Source organism: Dipteris shenzhenensis, chromosome 12, assembly GCF_047967505.1.
Source record: "Dipteris shenzhenensis isolate YYH24624 ecotype China chromosome 12, Dip_SZ_1.0, whole genome shotgun sequence".
Classification (NCBI taxonomy): Eukaryota; Viridiplantae; Streptophyta; class Polypodiopsida; order Gleicheniales; family Dipteridaceae; genus Dipteris; species Dipteris shenzhenensis.
Genome location: NC_141607.1, coordinates 38,299,119 through 38,311,176, shown reverse-complemented (window position 1 = coordinate 38,311,176; position 12,058 = coordinate 38,299,119).

Here is a 12,058-nt window from a genome sequence, read left to right as displayed (position 1 = left end):
GACCACAATCCTGATCCTCTACCAGGTAAGCACATCCAAAGCCGTCTTGTACCATTGATCACTCTCCATATCTACCAACGAAAGGACTCCCTCCCCTACTCTATAGAATCTATGTTGGAAATGGCACAGAGTCTCCTTGAGGAATTGTACTCTGAGGGCTCGGGGTGGGACTTGTTCATGGTTAGTTTCAGGAAAAATCTAGAGAGATGGAGGGGATATTGAGCCATCTTGGCACGAAGGAGAATGGTCCTTAATCACTATATCTATCGTATTTCCATCTTCTACCTGTCCTATCGGTGTCACTCTACAACTACCCTAGACAACTTTACCAAGTTGTGCAGATCCTTCCTGTGGGGAGGAAACAACAATGTCCAAAAGATATCCAAAGTCAGATGGGATTTTTGTATCAGACCTAAAGAGGAAGGGGGCCTAGGAGTAGTGGATATCCAAGACTCTACCCATAAACTAGCTGCAACTTGGATTATTAAAGTTGTCCTACCCCAGAAAGGATTGGGTACATCTTCTCCTAAGGAACCTCCCCTCTATCCCATCAAGGCTCCTAAATGGAAGGGATACTTCAAACTCTCTACCTTGTGCTTGTGATGTGATCAAGTGTTTACAACAAGAAGGAATCTCAATACCTTTTTGCTCTCCTTTTCCAATTTGTCTCTCAACATGGCACCCCAAAGATGTCAGCTGCTATAGCAAAAAGTAAGGGAGCAAGTGGACACCCTTGCCTTATTAACCTTTTAAGAGGAAGTGTTCTATCCTCAAGCATTAACATAGACTTTTGTTGAGGCATTTGAGAGCAAAATTTTAACATAAGAGAAAAAGCCCTAGCCTAGTCCAAGGTCTTGCAGGGTCTAAATAATGAAGTCCCACTCAAGTCCATCATATGCCTTGTCAAAGTCCACCTTTAGGAAGCAGACATCTTGCTTTGTATCCTTGGCATATTCACATCCTTACCACAGGTTGACAATGGCTGCCAGAAGGTGTTTGCCTTTCATGAAGCCCTTCTACTCAAGGAGAATCTAGGAGTCTATTCTCTTTTGAACCCTTAGTGTCAGGGCCTTGGCAAAGATATTGTAGCTATATTTTATCATAGTTAAGGGTCTCTAGTTTTTTAATATCACCTTTTGGAAACTTGATAATACCTCCATTAATATGTGTTGGGAGGGAAAGAGCTGAGAGGCTTTCTTCCCAGAGCTTAAGGATATATTGGCCTATGTCCTCAATGGGAAGGCCATCCTCCCCAAGGGTTTTTCCATTTGCCATAATATCAACAGTAGTTTCAAGCTCGTCTAGGGTGAGAGGTTGGTCGAGGTAGAAGTTTTCAAAGTTTTAGATAGATTTTCTTCTGGTCTGTCTGCATCTCTCCATATCTTGCAACATTTGTTCATCTTTTCTCTTGAGCACTTGGACTAGCAAAATTGTCAAGCAAACCCCAAAACTGATTCTAAAATCTAGGTTAATGTACAAAAAAACTCCAGTGTCGCACTTGGAGGTGCTTCATTTTTTGTAGACATGCTTCATGCCTTTGGATTCACTTTAGTGAGATGGCTACATGATGGTGTGTGTTGCGACAAATGTGCACTGACCATTGGTTGCAAGGGATGATTGCAATACTTATAAATGAAATGTAACAAAAAGGAAAGAAAAGTAGGCAATGAATGGAAAAAAAGAGCTTTGTATTAGCCTCTTGGGAAATGGAAAGATACAATTAGCTAGCTCTTTGAGCAAATTCTCTACACATGAGTTACCATAGCAACAAGACCACCCTCACTCCCTAGCATCTATGCCCTTATGTACACATGCCCTCTAACAAAGGAAATGGTTGGTACTACCCACATGACTTACATTCATTCGTACCTACTTGTCGTCGCAAGGGTAGGTACCATTAAGTAAGCACCAAAATCTCATAGCACTCTCCTAAAATGGGATACAAATCTCTAACACAATCGTCTTGCCTTGGTGTGCTACATCAGAGATCACCTTAGATTTGGGTTGGTGAGGATTGTGTTCACTTGGGTGAAGGGGTCACCTCTTGCTTTGTTTCACTCAACCTGGTCCTTCATTCTTCTGCATGCCAACCCTTTGTTCATTTTGCACCTCCAATGAAACCTTGTCTCTTTGTTGGGTTCAAAATTACCCCCAACTAATGCTCAATCCATGTCCTTATGGCTTAAATATCCATTTATTGTGTCTCCATCAGGGCACTAGTGGATTGCCACATTCATGAAGTGGTTCATATATCCATGATTCTTTAACTTGGAGTATGTGATGTCCTTCGCCATCTTCAAAAATAAAATCATAGTGTGCAACATAATGGGGAGTCAAGATCCTTTTGATGTTACTCTTGTGGCTCATTGCACCTGCATTGATCTTATCTTTAGGCCTTTGCAATCCAACCTAAATTGTTCCCTAGCATGACTACCCTATGCTCAAAGGGATTGTGAGAAAGATTGGTGAAAACCCACTTCCCCGTTTAGAGTTTGCATTGTCCTTATTGATGGGCTACAAGTAGGCTTGATGTCTTATTCTCAAGGTGATAGGAAATGGTGGTAGCTCAAACTCTTAGGTTCTTCTTTCATGATGAAGGAGATTTATTATTTCTCTCTTATTTTCGTGAATTGTTGTTGACATTTCTAGTAGTAAGTTTTCTTTGATCACCTTCATTTTCTCATGTCTCCCAATTGATGATGTGCTAGGCGCCCCTCCTACTCCCCCTTCAAGGTCATATTCTCTTTGAGACTTTGATATATTGGGTTGTATTGGAATTTTAGAGGAGCTCCTCAATTTTTGTCTCTAATTCATCACGTTTTTTCCAAATCTCCTCAAAGATGGTGGTCCCTTCGTTCATGACCCTCGCCTAAACTGGGTGTGATTTTTTGGTGAGCTTTTTGTCACAAGCTTTTTATCAATTTTCATGAATATTGTGAGGTTTTCATTCACCCATCTCCCTAGCATCTCTATTCCATCCAGGAGCTGAGAGGGGGTGTTAGAGGCCGACATCTCCTGATGTCACCTAGAGAGAGAGGGCCTTGCTTATGGATATGAATGAACCTGACATGACAACTTCATAAAGTAAGGCTTATGAAGTAATGGAAGGATCCTCATGCAATACTATGTGTGTACAATAATGTGTGCATGGAATTTGGAAAAACCTTTCTTTGAAATCAAAATGAAGGTATCACGGCTTAGATTGGGAGGAGATGAGGAGAAATCGAAAACCAACATGAAGAGAAGTCCCATCCACACAGTGCACTATCAACAAATAAAGAGATCAAAAGACTTTTTTTCACCTGCATTCCACTGAACAGTTGCAGGGCTGCCTTGCCTACCCATTCTGAGCAAACCAACACTTATGTCACTCCAGGAGACCACATTCCACTGTGACATCTCTGTGAACACTGCCCTTGCATCATTTAGGTTCACGCACTTGCAATACATATGGACGAGGGCATTCCCCACAATAACATCTGCATCCATTGCCAACAACAATAGCATGGGCCACACGACCCTCTTCTAGGGATGTCATACAAGCACAATCATCCACAATGCAGATGAAGGTGATCTTGTCTGGCACAAGACCTTAAACTGCATTTGGCCAAACAATTGCAGAGATTCTTTGCCATGCCCTTTATGGGAACACGCAGCAATCATGGCACTCCAGGAGATCACATCTCACTGTAGCAACTCTGCAACAAACACCACCCTCGCATCCTCTATGCTCCTACATTTGCCAAACCTATTGATGCCAACAACAGTGCATGGATTACTCTACCCTCTTCTAAGGCTCCGAGACTAATGCATACATCCACAATGCAGATGAAGGTGATCATGTCTAGTGCAATACCTTCAGCCTACATTTGACCAAATAGTTGTATCTTTGCCATGCCCTTTCTGGATGCATTCAGCTATCATCGCACAATAGGGGATACAATTCTGCTGTAGCATTTCAACAAGAACTGGCCTTGCATCATCTAAGCTCCCACAGTTCCCATACATATTGACAAGGGCTATCCCAAGGACAAAATCCAATCGTTTTTGGACAACATCCAAGGTAATTAAGGGCTTGTAGTCTGGTCCCCACACCTCTGTCAAAGCATATTCAAGGCATATCCTCCTCTTGCAAAACTTAATCAAACTGTCACACCCTAACAACGTCTCTGATTTAATGAAAGTTGAGTTGCTGCTCCTGTGGAAGAAAGGTTGCTGCAAGAACAGAGCTATTGCTCCACTAAGATTGATGGTGCTACGAGTTCACTCCACCCTCTCAACGCAGTTTCTAGCCAGCCTGATGTTGCCATACACAGCATGTCCAGAGATCATTGCACCCCATGCCCTTGCATCATCAAGGCTTTCACACTTGCCATACATGTTGATGACAGCATTTTTTATAACATCTGACTCCCCTCCGTTGCAGCAACAGTAGCATGGATCACTCAATCCTCTGCTAGGGTAGTCACGATGGCTCATAAATCCTTAAGGCAAAGAGTAGCAATGCCTCCTTACCAATCAGGGCACTCCAAGAGATCACATCTCACTATAGCAACTCTGTAACAAACACCACCATCACATCCTCTCTACTGCTACATTTGCAATACATATTGATGAGAGCATTCCCCACAACAAAATCCAGCTCCCATCTGTTGCTAACAACAATAGCATAGATTACTCTACCCTCTTCTAAGGCTCCCATGCATTGGAATATGAGTCTATCTGGCTTCATGCCACTATGTTGCATTTTCCCAAAAAGCTCGAGCAAGAACAGCATGCACATGTTCAGTGCATCCTGCAATCAAAGCACCCCATGACACTACATCCCAATAGGTCAGTTCATAAAATTCTCTATGTGCCTGAACAGTTGTAGGGCTGTCTTGCCATGCCCCCATTCTGAGCACAACCAACAATCATCGCACTCTAGGAGACCACAACCCATTGTGGCATCTCTACAAACACTGCCCTTGCATCATCTATGTTCACGGAATTGGCATACATATTGACAAGGGCATTCCCCACACAGTAACCTCTGACTATGGAACCAAAAAAGAGCAGAAAGCATAGAGCAATAAAGACACTCTTGTGCCACACAACCGCCATGACCAAGGACATAGTATGTGTTACATGACAACCTCAACAAGAACATCAAAAGTGATGATCACAAGTATTACTATCAATACTACATAGTTTATGGAAATGCTATTCTGTACTGATTGATCACAGACACATGGCAGCAACAACATTGTCATTCTTTATGGAAAGACAATGGCAACCTAAGTCTTCACAAAGCCTTGCCATCCCAAAGCAACCTGCAAAGACATCGATGATGCAATTACTAGGGTCTGTGAATGTTCTCAGTATCCACCTACAAGAAGCACTAAAAGGGATCAGAGGATGTTTGACAATCCATATTTGTTTTCCTTGAAAGAACTTCAATTATACTCCATAAATTCAATCTGTACTTGTATAGGGTCTTACTCGTGCAAGTAATCTGATCTTTCTGCCCCTCCTCGTAAGTAAGTTAATGCAACTTGTGTCTGTTTTGCGACATGTTTACGGTCACACTTGTGTAGCACTGATGTCTTTGCTGGAAAAAGCTTATTAGAGACATTTGCACCTACCTATCGATCCATGTGTGGGAGGTCCGATTTTCCACACCAGAAGATACCCATTTGTAGATTGCGAACCTAATAGATGATGACACCTCAAGTTAGATACATCCAAATCATGCTTATTAGACCAATATAAACAAACATTTAGGTGATTTAATGTACCTCCTCTCCATCATCACATAAATAACCAAAGTCAAGAAGCACCATATATGATCAATGGAGCTTGAACTCAGCCTTCTTCGCATGTGCAAATATATAGCCCCAATGTTCTGGGAGAGAGCAAGTCACGTACCACCCCTGGTCTGCTACGAAGTCATTGGCAAACTCTGCCATCCTTGCAGAGAGCTTGAGGGAGAATCTATTCCACTCTGGGCATGTAGTATTACTTATGAGTTCCACTGCCAAACTTGTGGGAAAATCTGCCCGTACCAAGTGAACCACCTGGACACAAGAATTACCATTGTGTGACAGACCTGGTGCTTTCACTTTTCTTAAAAATTCATCAACCCTACAATGAACAATTCAGTCTCCCTAGATCAATGACTTATATTCCAAAATAGATTCTTAAATGTACGCATTTCTTAAAAAAGGAAACACTTACAGCTTTGGTGCATTCAACAACTGAATGATATCCTCTGTAATTACATCCATATATGCAAACAACTTTACATCTGCATCAAATCCTAGCTTGAAAGCTTCAGTTTGGCTGCAAAATAAAAAAATCATAACCAAGAAAGAGAGGAGTGATACTCACTAGATAAACTCGGTTGTTGATTAATGGAATTGGTTCTTGAAGCATGAAAATCGAGTCGTTGCTTTGTTCTCAGCTCTTGAGTCTTAGAGGACTCTACATTCTCCGATAGAGCCTGCTTGTAAGAATTACAAAGGACAAAACTCTAGGTTATACTATATTGTTTCTTCAGTGTTAGTTGTTAACTATTACATAAGTATGAGGAGTAGAGGTCTCATAGGTCTTTTCTTGATGGCTGACTCTCCGCCCATTGATCTAGGTCGTAATGTGATATCCACATAAGGGTTCTCTGCATCCAATTCATCCTCATCCATATTGTCTTCCATGTTCTTCTCGAAGACTGAGCAGCAAATGTTGCAAACTTAAGTATATGGTAGATACCCGCATATATAGACATTGGTCTAGATGCCTATGGAATAGGGAACTTTGGAGTATTACCTTCACGTCTATTTTTCTCAGTGGGATGTACTTTTCCCAGTGGGTAATCCAACCACCAAGGACACACATTAATCTCCCAAATCGTTATGCCCTTATCTTTCCAAGATAAGGGATACATGCTTCCCTCTTTCTCCATGTTTGTGTCCTTGAAGATGAATTGGTATCATGCGAAGACCGTATCCACCTATTATGTATGAAAGAATGTAGACATATGAGTAAAACAGTTTATTAATCCTAAGAGAAAGGAGAGGGTTGCATTGTACCACCTATACACCAAGCGTAAGGATGACTCCTGCATTTCTGGCTGCTTATTTGCTTCAAGAGTAGACTTCATATCCTTCCAAAGCATAGGGAAGGCTTCTTGGAGGTGAAGTCGTCTTTGCTCTCGAGCAAATGTCTCAAACCCATCGGGCAGTTCCAAATTATGGCTTCACAAATTGTTGATGATGGAAATCCCTCGCTCAAACAAGTATTGCCAATGTGTTTCCTTTTTCACATGTAGTCGAAACTTTTGGGCATCCCCATACTTAGCAGATGCAACTGTATCATTTCCACGTACCATCATCAATTGTTGTAGAAGCTCTTTTTTCCTATTAATATCATGGCAAAGGAAAAAAATATTAGCATCACTATGGAGTGATTGTGCAAAAACATTAATTGACATTACCTATTAGGGTTGACATGATGAGGCTAATATATGCACTTTGTCCTTAGTCGTGGCACCCTTTTTATTCCAATCATAACTAAATAGAAGCTCAAAGAAACCATCACCATCTGCAGGATTGGCAACAGGTACCATCTTGTATGCTCGATCATGAAAGATGACTTCCACATTCTTAATAGCCTTACTAAATTTATTAGTATACTCCTCCAGACTCATCTTCGATTGATCAAGATTTTGAGTAGCTTTCTTGATCGCACGTGAAAAATCATCCTTCCATGAAAACAAGAAATCAAAACATTGTATGCTCGATCATGAAAGATGACTTCCACATTCTTAATAGCCTTACTAAATTAATTAGTATACTCGTCCAGACTCCATCTTCGATTGATTAAGATTTTGAGTAGCTTTCTTGACTGCATGTGAAAAATCAACCTTCCATGAAAACAAGAAATCAAAACATTATCCTTTTTGGGACACCTTTCATAGAGCAAAGGGATATTTATAGTTTGCTCAGTTACCTTCCAAACAAGCTATGCCAAGACAATAGATGGTGCTGTGTACCATGGGTTACTGTTCTTCCTTTCTATTGCCATCTCCACTTCCACCCATCTCTTATCCTCTTCACTCAATAACTCAAGAAGTGAGGATTTATCTGCCATGCCAAATTTTTGAAAGAGGAAGACCTCGTGCCCATATGAATGCTCTACGTGCGCTCGAACAAGTCTGCAATACCAACATATATTCATGTGGGGATTACTTTCTAAAGAGAAGAAGTTAAAGACATAAATACCAATAGACTTAGTTTCTAAAGAGAAGAAGTTAAACTAGCTATACATAGAAGTATTATAAAAAGTTATCTTACTCATTGATTGATTTTAAGGCAAGAAGTAGCTCTCCCTCTTGAAATTTCTACACCTCTATGAATTGGCATCTCACTTGGATATGGCGAGTTGGCATTATTGAATAAGCTACAACATATCAATTCCACAAGTAAGCATGACATAATCATGTGCAATGCAAACTATAATAGAACATTTCATTATGCATGATAGATTTATCAAGAGAGTACCGTCTTTGATCCGAGAAAACCATGCCTTCAACCTATGATTTCCATCCCAAATGAGGAACTTCTTCCCCTTCAAGTCTTGCCACTCATTACTTAGCTGGTTGTCGAAGTCCTCACTTATTTGATTCCAAATAGGCCCCCATTCTTGACGATCAAGTGCAATAACATAGAAAAATTGATCACTTCTGGGCCGTGTGGAGTACGAGACATACACTCCTCACTCACAAATCTTCTTGATGGTCCAGATCTCAATGCATAAGTTTTAGTTCCTTTGAATATATATCACAACCAGCAAGGATGAGTTATATATTGCTCACGTCCATCATAGATATGCCAAGGTTATCAGTACCAAAAAGTTTTAGAATTACCTCTTGTAGTTGATTTCTTTCGCCTTGGTGCCATCTTGTCAGGATGAAAATGCTCACTACTATGAAACCTGTATATACAAAATGTTTCAAATCCTTAAGGTAGTAGAATATAAAATGCATAAGCATATATAAATGATTCAAATCCTAAAGATAGTGAAATTTGTAACCCTTGAGACATTGCATTGCAAACCCTTAAGACAATTGAGATACATATCAATTCCTTGAAAGAAGTCCTCGATACCAATATCTTTAAATGAATGCTAATCCTAATTCAATAATAGGACTAGAGACTATTGGAGATGACCTATGAAAGCTTCGAATACATTTCGAACCATGGATCTTGCCAACAGTAGTTACTATGTGAGTGAGAGAGATGGCTGAGAACTGAGAGATGAACTGAGTGAAACTGAGAGATGAACTGCTGAGCTGTAAATTGGAATAGAACTACTGAAATAGACTGCCAAACCTCAACCTTGCTACTGTCAAACCCTGCTGTGGTGCTGCATAGAGATCAGTGACACTGTGAACCCATCCATGAGGAACCTTAGAACCCGTCCATGAGGAACCTTAGACATGCCATCTTGTGATATGCATGTATATGGCTGAAGTCTCGGCCTTTGGTCCAAGCCAGTGCCCTTGGCCTCTTTTTTATAGAAGAACATTCTGCTATAAATAGCATCCCACTATAACTAGCATTCCCAATTAGATATAGACAGTTGGCCCTTTGCTACTGCACAAGTCCTCTAGACCCACGTTAGCTGCTAGGCTTAATCCCAAGCTCCCCAAAATCCGAGGATTAGTATCCAGGTACATAACATTCTTCCCATGGAAGCGAAAAAGTAAAATCAAACTCTACCTCTTAGATTGAGGTATCAATTCCTTCCATGACCGATCAATCAATGGTAAGCTCCAACTAAGCTCTCCATCTTTGATATCCTGCTCATGAAAGATAACAACAATAGAGCTCTCAATCCAAACAAGGTTACCTTCTGGTCATATACTCAAAAAATTCTCGTTTCATAACTATCAACATCCTCCCAGGAGTAACGCCCTACGAAATCTCTGTCCTAGTTTCCAATTACATTCTATTCACTCCCACTCCTTTGCATTCGACCATGCTTGTGAACCGCTACAAGATGAGAGAGGATATCAAGACTATCCATTTGGTTAGTATGGGTTGTAGTGCATCTTGTCATTGACTCATATGGATCACTTTCACACACTATTATGCCACACTCACTACAAAAACCACCTCCTTCAACTTTAATGTCACCACACCACTTCCCCACAATGCACTCCAAGCCTTGACTGCTGCCTCAATCTTTTTTCCAACCCATCTTAGCAATGGCATTTTTCCACGAGTTGGACGTAGCCTTAAAACAACCAACCAATATTTTGTAGCTTAACCTCCACCCCATCGTAGCCAAATTTCAAGCTTGTTGTAGAGTACTTCAAGAGTCTTTTCTTTTCCTTGAAGATGAAGACATTTTGCTGCGACCCCAAATCCTTGGCTGATGGTTTCCGTCAATAGGCTACTTGAACCCGTGAGAGAGTTACTGATAGCTGTACGGAAGGTATCCCATGAGGATGGCAATGAACATAAGAGAAATATTGCCTTAGTCTCCGCATCGAAATTCATCTTCTGAGCCTGAAGCTGGCTGAAAATAATATTGAATTCATTCAAGTGAGAAGCAATGGAGACCCCTTCCTTCATCTATAGCTCAAACAACCTCTTCATGAGGTAGACTTCATTAGAGGCAGTTTCCTTTTCATAAGTGGCACACAGTTTCTTCCACAAATCTTCCATAGTCTGCTCATTTACTACTGTGAAATAAACTGACTCTGCAAGATAAAGTCTTATAGTAGATTTTGCTAATGCATCCAACTCAATCCAATCATCCTCAGACATATTTGCAGGCTTAGCTTCAATCCCTGCCAAGGGTTTAATCTACTTCTTTTGAATAAGCACATCCCTTATTTGTTCTTTCCACAAAGAAAAGTTTGTCCCATCAAACTTTTTAATGCTAAAAAACTCCTTTTCAGACATGGAAGAGGATGCCATGATGCAACTGAAGCAAAAATCCCAAATGCTAGTGCCTACAAGAGAGAATCACACCAAATACCAGGTGCACCCAAATGTGTATGCCACAATAGAGTGAACTATCACCAAAACTCATGTCTCAAAGCATCTGACTCATGTGCATATACTATGCATCCATATGAGCAAATCTGGCCCAAAAGAAAATGCCAACTGCAATGGCAATCCAAAATGCCAATAAGTGCCAAATGACTCAAGCATAAACACCGTCCACTGGCATATGCATTAATAATATCTCATCCAAGAGAGCATAGCACTATCAATGCATCACCTGCAATGTGTCAAAGCTGTCCCTCAGCATAAAATAGCATCCATGTGCAAAGCGTCCATAAAAATAGCATACCACAAGGCAATTTGGGCCTATCAGCACATCCAATAAGGACTGTAATGCATCCAAATGGCCTATAAATCATCCACTGCAACCCAATGCACACCACGAATGAGCGCACATTGCTCAAACTGCAACCAGAGTGATTTGCATAAGGTATGCTCAAGAAATCATAGTCCCATGGTAATGACCGCTACTGAAAATAGAACCTGAGATGCCTCAAAACATGGGCGCCATTGCATAATCGGACTCAGCAAGAAAATCTGCAAATATCTCTCTTCTGCCGGAACTCCAAAATCCCAACCGATGAGTGAGAAATGGGAGTCAACACTTATCCACTGCCATGTGGCATAAATCTAAGGTCTCAAAACCTTAGAATGAAAAATGCATAACAGAGAGACGAAATCGAATACACAGATATCTATAACTCTGAAAATCCTCCACCAAATCGCGTAAGAACTGACAGGTAGGGGTTTTTGGGCGTCCAGAATGCAATGGGATAGACGGTTTTGGAAACTGTGGTCTCAATCACTGGGTCCAACACACGGACTGAAAAACGTTATTAGAGACAGAGCTGTTTGTAAACTCCACCGGAGTGTGAATGATGAGCAACGTAGAAGTTTTAGGACCTCCTGAGTCCACCGGAACTGATAGATCTGCAAATGGTTACTCCAAACTTGAGTTCCAACACCCGGGCAGAAAAACGTAGAAACTGACACAGTGAGTCAAA